The sequence below is a fragment of the Apium graveolens genome, chromosome 7 (genome assembly GCF_009905375.1).
Source record: "Apium graveolens cultivar Ventura chromosome 7, ASM990537v1, whole genome shotgun sequence".
In the NCBI taxonomy this organism is placed as follows: Eukaryota; Viridiplantae; Streptophyta; class Magnoliopsida; order Apiales; family Apiaceae; genus Apium; species Apium graveolens.
The window spans coordinates 185,280,164-185,292,728 of record NC_133653.1 but is presented as its reverse complement, the minus strand read 5'-3'; positions in this window follow the sequence as shown (position 1 = coordinate 185,292,728).

Here is a 12,565-nt window from a genome sequence, read left to right as displayed (position 1 = left end):
CCTTTGGACTACTGCGGGTCCGAGCATCTTGCGCTCTACGACTTCATCCTAACATAAGGGAGATCGACATTGTCTTCCCTCAAGGATCTCATAAGGTGATACCTCAATACTGATATATGATCTATTGTCGTAAGAAAACTCAATCCGTGTTAAGTGATCATTCTAATTTATTTCAAGTCTATTACACAGACTCTCATTATAGCTTTTAGCATTAGAGCTTTTGCTTCTCAATACCCATTCTTTTCCAGTTCGTAATCTCTAATACCTTCCGTCCCTAATATTATACTGGTTATACTTTTGCTCGTTAGCGTTCTATAACCGTTTAATAACCATGTCAACCTTAGTATCACGAACGTGTTAGAATCGGAATACCACCGTACTGATATTACTTCCTTTAGCTGCTTCCATCTTCGAAAGCTTGATCCATCATATAGAAGTAAAGGAATTTGTTGAGAGATCACTATGATCATGAACACTTGTTCTATTGCATAGTTAGTACAAAAGGTGGCCAGCCTTTAGTACTTGACAAGCAATTAAACAACATGTGGTATCCTACTAGGCTTCTATCACACAGATAGATAGTCATTCGGCAATACCTCCCCTTTTGGAAGGGTTGTTCTTCTCAACTTACATGAAATGAAAATGAGAGAAAGGAACGAATTGAAGAGAATTATATATATAAAAAATAATATACTGCCACAAAATATCTGGCTTGGAACCTACCTCTGAACTATAGAGGTTTGTCATAGGAGAACGAAACATATGTGTATATAAATCCACATCAAGTATAATAGCATCGCATTTCACATGCTTAAATATTTACTATTCCATCCATCATTCTATGGACCCATGCTCTTGCTCGAGCTTATACACAATCACCTTCGAAACTCCCTCGACATCGAAAATCGAATCTGGAATCTCATTTTATACATCATCGTTACTAGAATTCTATGCTTGCATCGCAACCTTCCTCGTATAGTAATACGACTCTCTATTGATAAGAAGGAATAAGTATTAAATAGGTAGATAATCTACTTAATTAGTCTATCAATGATAACTTATACACCACCACGACCCGATTAGTGGTACTCAATCTCAACATTCATTTCAATACAACTCTCATGGTTGTAATCAACTCATTACTCGCAGAATCATTGCTGCATTACTATGGTCCACCACTGACTTACTGTCGTCATTCATTTTCCATGAAATCTTAATATCTAACCATACGGAGTCCATACGTGTCGTATAGAATACTTCTAAGGAGTTAACATAATCACCAATCATAATTCATGAAGAACACTCCAAACTCTGACGTACTTTCTTGACATGAAGTAGATAAAATTGCAGAAGAGTTTCAGTCAAAGCAACGATAGCAGGTTAATACCATTCTCAATCGTATACCTTAAATAAAAGACTTAACTCAAGGGTTCGTCTAGCCCTTTTTGAAACATGGTCCTGGCTTATCTCAAGATAGTATCTTCTGAGATAGATAGCCCGCTCATGGCGATTACACGAATTAAACCTTTACCAACTACTATTACGGTTGGGTATTGCACAGTCATTAGAAGGAATGTCAATCTTCCAAACCATAATACAACCTGCATAGCTTTAACCATCATCACTGTATTCCTTTGGCACAAGCGCCTATAATTATCCTCTTACCTTTAAAGTGTCGGCCACCTCTTTGGCCTTTCCTGATAGTAAAATTTCCTTACAGTCAATGTCATTTTAACCACCTCCAAATAAATTTCTACCTTATTTCAATCACAGCTTATGTGAAGATGTTTTCCTTAAAATCTGATGAGTAAAAAAAAATATTACCATTTTTCCATAAGTTATTGCCTCAGTCTTTAGAGGTTAATCACTGTCACGACTGACTCTCAATCATAATTAGAACATCTTTTTATCTTAAGTCCTAATTGCCCTGAACAACTTAGACCATTACTGGTTCGATCCATACCTTCTCGTGGTTTAACACGTGCCCCACTTGGCATCATTATAAATACGTCATATTTCCTTTATCAACATTTCTATTCTTGAGAATTTTGAATATTACCTTTCTCCTTGTAAAACCTCTAAGGTTATCCTTGAATCGTTGCTCATGAATTCCCTAGATACAGGGCATATCAAGATACCATTTATTAATACCAGAATCATTGTCTACATACTTCTGAAAAATTTCTCCACTGATCCTTAAAGGTTGTTATTACCTTAATCCTTTCCAATTCATACTGTCAAAACTCATGATGTCCCTATTAAGGGTGAAATGCCAACCTTTATGCATTCCCCTAGGATTCGTTTTAAGTTACCGATGTTCTATCCTTAATTCCACCTTTAAAAAGGTATCCTACCATGGATAAATCAAGTCATATATCCCTGATAAGGGTGTCTTATTCAATCATTCCCACCTCGATAGTATATGCCTAATTTTCACAATAACATCTGTATTCAAAATGAGGTCAATCAATATGGCCTCCAAAAGATAACAACGGTTATCCGCTTTTCTTGCCTAATTTGGTAATGATAACAGGATGTTCTGGAAGATATTGGTCGTGTTCAACATGAACCTCTTCTTAATAATTCCTTATTTACTTTTGTTGTTTATCTCAACAGTCACCTCAATATTTTCATACCTGGCGTCTCCCTTTCTGGGTATCATGCCACCGGTCTTACACTTCACCTTCTTGAAGGTCACTTCCTTCATCCAATTTTCTTAATTTCTTACTTTCTTGTCTCCTCAGTCTATCCGCGTCTCATTATTTATCCTTCGAATTATCTCAAGGTTTCCTCGAATCCTCCCAACTTACAGGGGATAAAATATATGTATCTCTTATGCCCTCAACCATCAATTTTAACTCATGGTGAATCACCCTCATCCTGATGAATGCATACTTTCTATTTCTATTGCTACGAGTCTTTAGGGTTTCCTCATACCCAACTCCCTTATCATACCTCAAACTCTATTGCCTTTAGATTCCTTTCTACTTCAGTTTCTTTTTATTTTTCCTTTCTCTTATCCTTATTTCATGAACCAACATAACATAAGTATTGATTTCAAACCTCCCGTCATTCTGGATTCGTGTCCTCAGAACGAATCTTGACAACTTTTACAACTTAGATTCATAATTCATCATACTCATCCGCTTTTGTTCTAGCTCCAAAGCTTTTACACTATCTCCTTATCTTTGGGAATTACTTTCCCGAAAACAATTGACTGAACTTAAATCAGTTTAGTATAATCTCTTGCTTCGTGCCTTCCTTGGCCTTTCACCAGCGGGTGGTCTCTCTCTTAGGAGGGTAAGTGACAAAAATAGTCTTTTGTGATTCGTCAATCATTCAGAATCTCAAATGATTCCTCTATTTCCTTTAGCCAGGCTCTTGCCTCGACTAGGTCAACCTGTTCCTTGGAACTCTGAGAGCTTAGAGACTTAAAGGTCCTGAAAGAATTTCCTACCGCATTGTTTCCTCAAGGTGGTGGTTGGGGATAATAGTCTAAGTTCTGTCTAGACAGGTCCATAAATTACCGTATAGGAGTACCGTCTCGGGTCTCCTTTCCTTACTCGACTTTCTATTTCCTTAGTATGAAATGTTTCAACTTTCTCCCATAATCGGGGTTATCTTATACATTAAAAACCTTGTTTTCCACTCTATTATGTTATGGGTTCTTTCTTTCTTGATGGCAACCTCCCTGACTATCACATTCAGGGTTTGCCCTAAATCTTATTCCTCAAACTATGGCTCTCATCTAAGTTCTCATCCTTAAGCTCTTGAACTTTTGGAACCCAATTTCTGTAGGAACACCTCACTATTCCCTTATCATCTTTCTCGGTATGGATCTCTTCTCCAGTCATTGACTCTCTGCCTTCATTCATCACTTTTTCTGGCATAATATGTTCTTTTCCAAAAATTCGGTCTGTATTGCAATCTCAAACAGCTTTTCGGTACCGGCTCCGGTTACCTTCACTTCTATTTCCATTTTCTCAAAATCTTTTATAAACTCTTCCAAAGACATTATTATCTTGAGTCTCTCCTTTTTACTAAAGGCATCAGCCACCACATTGGCTTTGCCTGAATGATAAAGAATCTCCCAATCATAATTCTTGATTAGCTCTAACCACCTCATTTGGTGCATGTTGAGCTCTTTCTGCGTGAAAATGTACTAGAGCACTTATGGCTTGTGTAAATCTCGCACTTTTCTCCATACAAGTAGTGCCTCCAATATTTAGGGCAAAACTATTGCCACGAGCCCAAGCTCATGGGTGGGGATATCGAATTTTATATTCCTTTAATTGTCTTGACGCGTACGCGATTACCTTGCTGTGATGTATAAGAAGCACCCTAATTCCTTATGCGAAGCGTCACTACACTTCACAAAATCTCATTTTCCATCCGGCAACGCCAACATAGGGAACGTCACCAACCTTTGCTTCGGTTCTTAAAAGTTGTTCTCGCATTTCTCTGTCCATTCAAACTTCTCAGTCTTACGAGTAAGTCGCGTTAAAGGGGCTACTATCTTTACAAACTTGAACGAACCTCTGGTAGTAACCGGTCAATCCTCCCTCTAGGAGTTGCCCTAACCATGGTCATCGATTCCTCAGTGGTCCTTTATTCATTCTTGTCAGGATCCTTCACGGGATCCTCCTCAGCAACAATCCCTTCTAGGACAACATCCTCAACCGCTACATCCTCAATATCAACATCATTCGGTCCTACGTTAGGACGCTCTATCGGATTCACAATCCGATCTCCAATTAGTAATAAAACATCATCGCGCTGTTACTCCTCAACCTCAGGGTTCGGAGTCCCGCTACCCTATACGATAACGAACTACGCTTCTATCACGATATTTATAAGGGTTCCCATAAAGGTTTTAACTGTCAGTACTACGTTAGGTAGCCCGACTATGAACTTGGCAAGAGTTCTTATTATCTTAGTTATTATCTTAATGTCACATCATCTCTGAGGTTTATAACGCTTAGCTCTGATACCATTTCTGTAACACCCCCAAATCCGGGGTCGGGGATCCGGGTTGTCACGAGTTCCATTTCCCTTAATAGCACCCAATCTTAATAAATAATCAACTACTCTGTACTGTGACCCCACAATAAACACACACACCACAAGTTATAGTCTCAGAGATGAATATCCAAAAATAATCACAAGTCGTTTTATTCCACAATTATATGCCAAAACACCTTCAAAGGGTTTCCGAATAAATTTACATTTCTTTGCCATTATTACAATTCATAAATATACATAATCTGGTACATCAAAAGTTGAAGCCTAGCCTATTGGTAGTTCCTACCTCAGCTACAGCGACATCAATGCCTATAGGAAACTGCGGAACGTTCCCTATCCGCTCGCGAATTGGGAGCTTGGTCCTGTTCATCTTTTCTATCTGTTGTTGTGTGATGAAAGAAGAAAGCAAGGGTGAGCAGCAAGCCCACCAAAATAATATGTATAATGATTTACAGTATATGAGCCTTCTCATAGTACTCATAAAAGTCTTGGTCAAAAGAATTGAACCAAGTTTGATATCTTAATGCGATGAAGTCGCAAAATATTCAGTATATATACATATATACTTTTTAAAATCTTGGAAGTCCTCTTCCATGCATAATATACACAGAGTTCCAGTTTATAACTGTATAAAACTATCGTTGCAAGGTGATCTCATATATCTAACCTTGTCTCAACGTTTTTCTGAAAATCTTTGACATGCATAAGATAATCATTTACTAGATATAAGTTTAAAAGATGAAGTTACAAGATACTCCAATATACTTATATCTTTTCCAAATACTACTTGAACTACCACCGTTCAAGTTATAATTAGTTCAAAAGTTCATCACATAGATGAGACTACAAGATAATACTTGAATAGATTCAATCTTTAAAATATCATCAAAATAAAATTAAGTTATAAGATACTTCATTTGATGCAAACATCATTTTGAAAACTTGACCCTGCCAACACTCAACAATCGCCCAACCGTAGCCTTTCTATCGAAGTGCTCTGGGTACTATTGCAGAAATATCCAATTGGATGATGAACTCATTACGGGAGTTTGCCGCGCCAGGAAGACCACTTACGATGATCAGTCGTAGTAGTGCAACCCCACCATTTTCTACATGTAGAGGAGAACCTGTCGGATTTACTTGTCAACCGAACACTGGACTCCTAAGGAATGGACCGTCTTAGCGGAACTTCCAGGCCATTTTGGGCCAATATAATAAGGCTGGGCCGGCGCCACTCGACCACTTACGCCACTCCTAGTTCAGATGAAATCCATGATTCTGAAACGTAAAGCTCGTCCCCCCTTTCCCCAAGTAGAAACTTGTTGATACGGCTCCACCAAGAAGTCGTATCTAGTTGGAAAGGAAAACTCACCGATATTTCCCAGGCGATGCCTGTTAATGGATTAACTTGTTCCAAGAATTTTACTTCCCGAGTATTGGGTAAGTAATCAAAAACTCTTTTATCAAGACAGCAACCTTGTTGCGAATATAAACCACACCACAGAGCCGGATCCCTCAGGTTTTGAGCGAGTATTTAAATCTCCTTCGAAAGGAGGATCTTAAATATAAAAATGAGTTTTGGGATCCGCTCTAACTTTTAAAATCATTTTGAAGACTCGCAAAACATTTTTAAGAATGTTCAGAGTGATGCTGATTTGGTAAAATAAATCAGTCCCAATATATAAAAAAAATATATCTGAATATTATTATTTAAATAATATTTCCATAAAGAATAATCTTTATAAAAATAATTGAAGTAGATGTTGTAAAACTTATACTTGAATTGGATATTAAATAACCAAAGATATACTTATACGAAAGTACTATCTTTATTTGAATAATCAAAAGTGAGTTTGATTATCGACACCTTATTCTTTAATAAAATAAAGAATATATCTCAGCAAATAATCGGAGTCATAGATCCTCAAATGAATATTCAAATAATATTTAATAAATAAAATAAGCTGAGTCATAAGCCCTCGAATGAATATTCGAAATAATATTTATTAAATAATATAAAGTTATTGAATAAACCTTATTCGATTAATAGTTTTGAAAACTATAACTATATATATATAAATATATATATATATAAAATCTACTCGGGATCCTCGACTCCCGGTTTTAGAAAATGTTTTCACCTTTGGGTCCCTATATTAAGGGTATATGCAAATTACCGCTATTCTCTAGCATAGGTATTATCAACTGAACCAACAGATATATATGGCAAGAATACGAAACAGGCATGCATACGTACCATATCACATGCTACAATATATCGCAAGAATTTGCTAATTTAACCATCATGCATCTATCACAAGATAATGCATATACAAGTGTATATATCACAACAACAGTATAACGGATAGAAAAATTGCCTGAGTGCTCCCGGATAGGCTTAAGCTTAGAGTGGGTCCGATAACCTATGAACAACAACATAAGTCGGAATTAAACACCGGTCGCTTAAGAAACTAGACTTTAACCATTTAGAGTCCTAACATTCGCTTTCGCGTTAACGCCTTACTTAAGTCGCTCGAGTACCCTCGGCTCCACCATTTTTAATAAATTAACCATTACGAGTTTTAAGGCGATTCTTTCGCAAGTGTCTTACCAACTGCCTATTACACCTTACATAAATGTTTCATACTTCAATTAGTCCTTTAAGATCTTTAACCTATGTTTCAAAGTAAGGCGAGGGGTAATGATTCGTTCGCGAAACGGCGTTACTTAAAACGGCCGTTTCTCCTAAACCGTACATCGGAATCAAACGAACCACATATCAAAACGAAGCTCGTAACATGAACTATCTAAATATGGCAATGGTAAAAACATAACAGTGAGTTCAAGGGTTTTGATGTTAAGAACAAAAACAGTCTACGGTAAATCGGGCATTACGACGGCTATGTTTACGCGATTTCCCAAATTTTATACCATTCCAATTCAACCCACAATCAATCCACAATCAAAACTCCATCCATACCATACTACAACCGCCCCAACAACTCAATATTACCAATTCATACTTATTTCGCTATTATGAACTAAGAGTTTACTTAAGTTCATTAACTAATAACCAAGACTTCCAACTTCAAAAATATCACAAAACCAACCAATCTCTAAACACACAATAATCATGCCTCTCATCAACTAAACTACTCATAACAAGCTTTAAACATGATTACACACCCATTACACTAACCCATCATCTAAACATTAGGAAATCTAAACAACAAAGCTTAAGACTAAGATCATGAAGAGTTATACCTTCCTTGAATCTTTTAATCCATGAAAGATCCATGGAATGCCCATGGAAGCCTTAATCTAACCTCCTACAAGCTTGATCTTTCAAAGAAATCAAGAACACAAAAATTAATTTCAAGAAGTACTATTCACCATCTTCTTCCTTGATTTATAAAAAAAGATTGGCTTGGAATTAGAAGCTTAAACTTATAGGAAGTATGTAACTATCCATGGGGAAGCCTAGATAAATACCTTGCCAAATAGTAAGTGGTGGAGCTTGGATCTTCATTTTTTAAGAAAAGGGGCCGAGAGCTTCAAGAAGAAAAAGAAAGGAAATGATTTTTTTGCTTGCTTTGTGTGTTTGTGATTTGTTTTTGGGTAATTACTTTTCTAACCTTGACTTTGTATGGTTTTAAATCAACCACATCTCTTTCCCCTTATGTCATGCTTACATAATCAAGTGATGTCACCCTCCCTCCTTTGTCCTCTTCCTATTGGTTTGATGACATCATCCCCACTAATCCCTTTGATTAGCTTCTAATTGTTTGCCTAATGACCGCTGATCTGTTATATGGTTCGCTTAACTTTCGCTTTCATTTATCGTTTGAGGGATCATACCCGGGATCTTATTACTTGGGTTTCCTTAACCTTTCTCAATACATTCTAATCCTTTAATGATCCTCTCTTATAATCCTTTTATTTAAATCCTTTTTATCCCGTTACCTTATACTCAATTCTTTCCGTATCTAGTGGATTTCCGGGAAAAATCAAAGTGTTCGGAATTGGATTCTGACGATCTTTACATACACTTATATACCACATAGAGTACTAATAATATCCCAGAAGATCAATAACAGAACCCCTACATAGTGTGGCATGAAAAGTTTTCTCATTCAGCATAATCTGCAAAATCACTATTCATAAGGGTTTCAAAAATTTCCAAAAATTGGGGTTATTACAATATTGCAGCTCCAAGATAGGGCTGGGAAGTACATCAAGGTGGAAGAGAGCATGAGGAAGACCGTAGTGAGCAACGAGCCCGCTGGAGGCAAGAAGCGGAAAACTGATCTGGAATATATCGCTAAGGACAAGTATCCTAGAACTGAGCAAAACCCTGATTCAACCCCTAAGAAGGGAGGACCTGGGCAAAAGTTCGCTGAATACGCTAAGCTGAATGCTCCTAGAAGCCAGATCTTAATGGAAATCGAGAAAGACCAGGATATTCATTGGCCTAAACCCTTGAAGGCAGATCCTACCAAGCTAGACAAGAGAAAATATTGTAGATTTCACAAAGATGTTGGTCATGACACCGATGAGTGTAGGCAACTGAAAGATGAAATAGAGTTCCTCATTCGGAAAGGAAGATTGAACAAGTACACTGGGGAAGGAAGAGATAGGAATAACAATGGGAGAAAGAACTTTGATGATCGTAGGAGGGACCAAGACGATCAGGGGCGGAATCCCCAGCCTAGGGGACTAGTCATAAATGCAATCTTTGGAGGACCACGTGTAATATCCGGGATATTTCGTGTAATTATTTTTGCTATTATATAATTATTATGTGTGTTCAGTATCTATTCTGTGAGCTAATTGTTAAGTGTTATCTGTACTTGAATATTCAAAAATAATATTAATTGAGTATTTTAATTTTTATATGTCCAAAATAAAATATAGATAATTGTCATATCTTCCTAATTATTTTATGTTGGTTTATGGATTTATAAGAATCATATGAAATTTCTAAAATCTTTTTCCGGGTAATTAAAATCTATTTTATAAAAACGGGAACCAACCGACGTCAACCGTTGTTACGTATTTCGAACCCGAAACTCTTTCGAGAACTCCTTCCTAACCTAATTGTAATATTCCGAGCATATTCCATGTTTCGACTTTTTCGATCCGGCGTACGGTTTGTCCTGCGCGGGTCCCGGCGCAACATTTTCGATACAATATTCATTTCGGTAAATCAATAAAACCTGTATTTTCGATAAACGGGAGCTTTTTTATTAAACTATCACAATTATCACTTCGTAATACGTGTAACCAGGCGCTGAGACCAAGACCGCAGTACAAATTGTACTGATTTGGATAATTATCCCGAAAACCGATACCGTTCGGATCAGTTTTTACAAATAAACGTACCGTTTTATATCCAGAATGATCCAACGGGATACAAATTTTCCTTAATTATAAATAGCCTTTTACCGTATTTTATTTCGTATCAAAATCATTTGCAGATAGTTAATTATATAATTTTCAGAGAAAAGCCCTAATTTCCTAAAACTGTTCTAAGAATCAAACAGCAAAACGAAGGCGTTACCAATCTCTGTTTTCAAAGCTTGAGTAACCAAAATGAAGGATTTGAAGTGTTCTATCATATTCTGAGCTTTGTTTCACTGCAGAAATTAAGGGTTATTTTTCTAAAAATTTATTTATTTTCGAATTTATTTTATTCAAAATATGAATTTTTGTTCGGATGATTGTTTGTATGATTGGATGATTGCATGTTGTAGAGCTTGTTTTCCTGATGATTTTCATATGTCATACGTCTGATTTGGAGTTCAATAACATGTTCAATTTGAGTTTGATTTTCGAATTTCAAAATTAGGGTTTATAACCCGTATGAATGTTCTTAATTGAAATTTGGGGGTTTCTTATTCTGTGATAGATTGATGTTGTGTTATAGTGGGTTGTGTTCTCTTTGAAATTTGCAATCTAGTCGTATAAGTTTCATGAACCAACGAGGTCTGTAGAGAAGGGAGTTGTGGTTTGAAGTTTTCCGATGTTCGCCGGAAACTGGAAAACTTCACGGCCAAATTCCGGCCAACTCAGGGATTGTTAGGATGAATTGATTGCATGGTTGTGTTCCTGATGTTGTGTAGATGTGATCTGGAGGTGTTGGTGGGGTGAGGACGCCGGGAACGTGTTCTCCGGCGAACCCGACTGTTTTCCGGCGAAGAGCTGGAAAATTACAGTTTAGTACCCCAACTTTTGAAAACGATGCAATTAGGTCCCTGAAGTTTCCAGACTTTGCAAATTTAGGATTCCTGTTTATAAAATGTTTAAAAATCATATTTCCTATTTATTTTTATTATAAAAATTCATTTTTAAAATTCTGAAAATTCTAAAAATTATTATTTTAATTCTGAAAATTATTTTTAATTCAAAAATAAATCTAAATTAATTAGTTAATTAATTTCAGTTAATTTATAATTGATTAATTGGTCAATTAATTCGAAAATTAATTGATTAATTGATTTAATTAATTATTAATTGATTTTAATTAGTTATTTAATTAGATTTAATTATTTAAAAATGATTTAAAATTTCTGAAAAATAGTTTCGAGCTTTATAATATTATTCTAAATTATTTCCAAGGCTCGATAATTATTCTAAAATTATTTCGGAGCTAGAATGAGCCAACCGAACCCTGTTTATTAACCCGAAATTGATCCAACGACCCGTTTTAATTCCGAAAAATGTTTTAAAAATCATTTTAAATACCAGAAAGCCTATTTATGACCCGAGACTTCTTTATAAATAATATATCATTGATTACGTGATGTATTATGTGCTATATGTGACATGTTAATTGACTATCGGTCTATATATTCGGTGTTTACTTGATTATTGCATAACTTTCAATCCGTTAATCGGATTTGGGTAAAACAAAGGGTAGATAGAAGTATGTGTTGAATAGAATTCCATGAGTAAATTATTGATAGATGCTTATGATATGTGAGCAGAAGAGGCAAGACATAGGAAAGGGAAACAGGTAGTTGAGGAGTAAAACGGTTGTGATTGGAAGCGAGTGGAGTGTAGTAAGCTAATACCAGGCAAGTGTTCTGAACTTTCTCGAGATATTGTAGTACTTGATAATCCTGTGATATTGCAAGTGCTTTGAAACACAGGAACCTAAATCCTGATTTCAGTTATTGTCCTTGAGCCATGAATCATATTCTTTCTAATCTATTGATTATTGTATACCTAAACAAGAACCAAAAATCTACGATACTACTCTACAAATACATACAAACTAAATACCAAACACTGAAATGAACTATTATATACTCAACCCATGGTATCTTATACTTTGAAAGACCAAATCCTTGAAACCTTGAAACGTTGATTCCTTTGTTATCCAATTCTTTCATTACCCAGCATCCAAGCTTTTAAATTGCCTTATTGATCCTTACAAGGATTGAAACCCTTTCATTGTTAAACATTTATTGTTGTTAATGATTTCGGTTATTGTTTATTATTGCATACTCTGTTATTATGCTAGAATTGGATTGTTTTTATA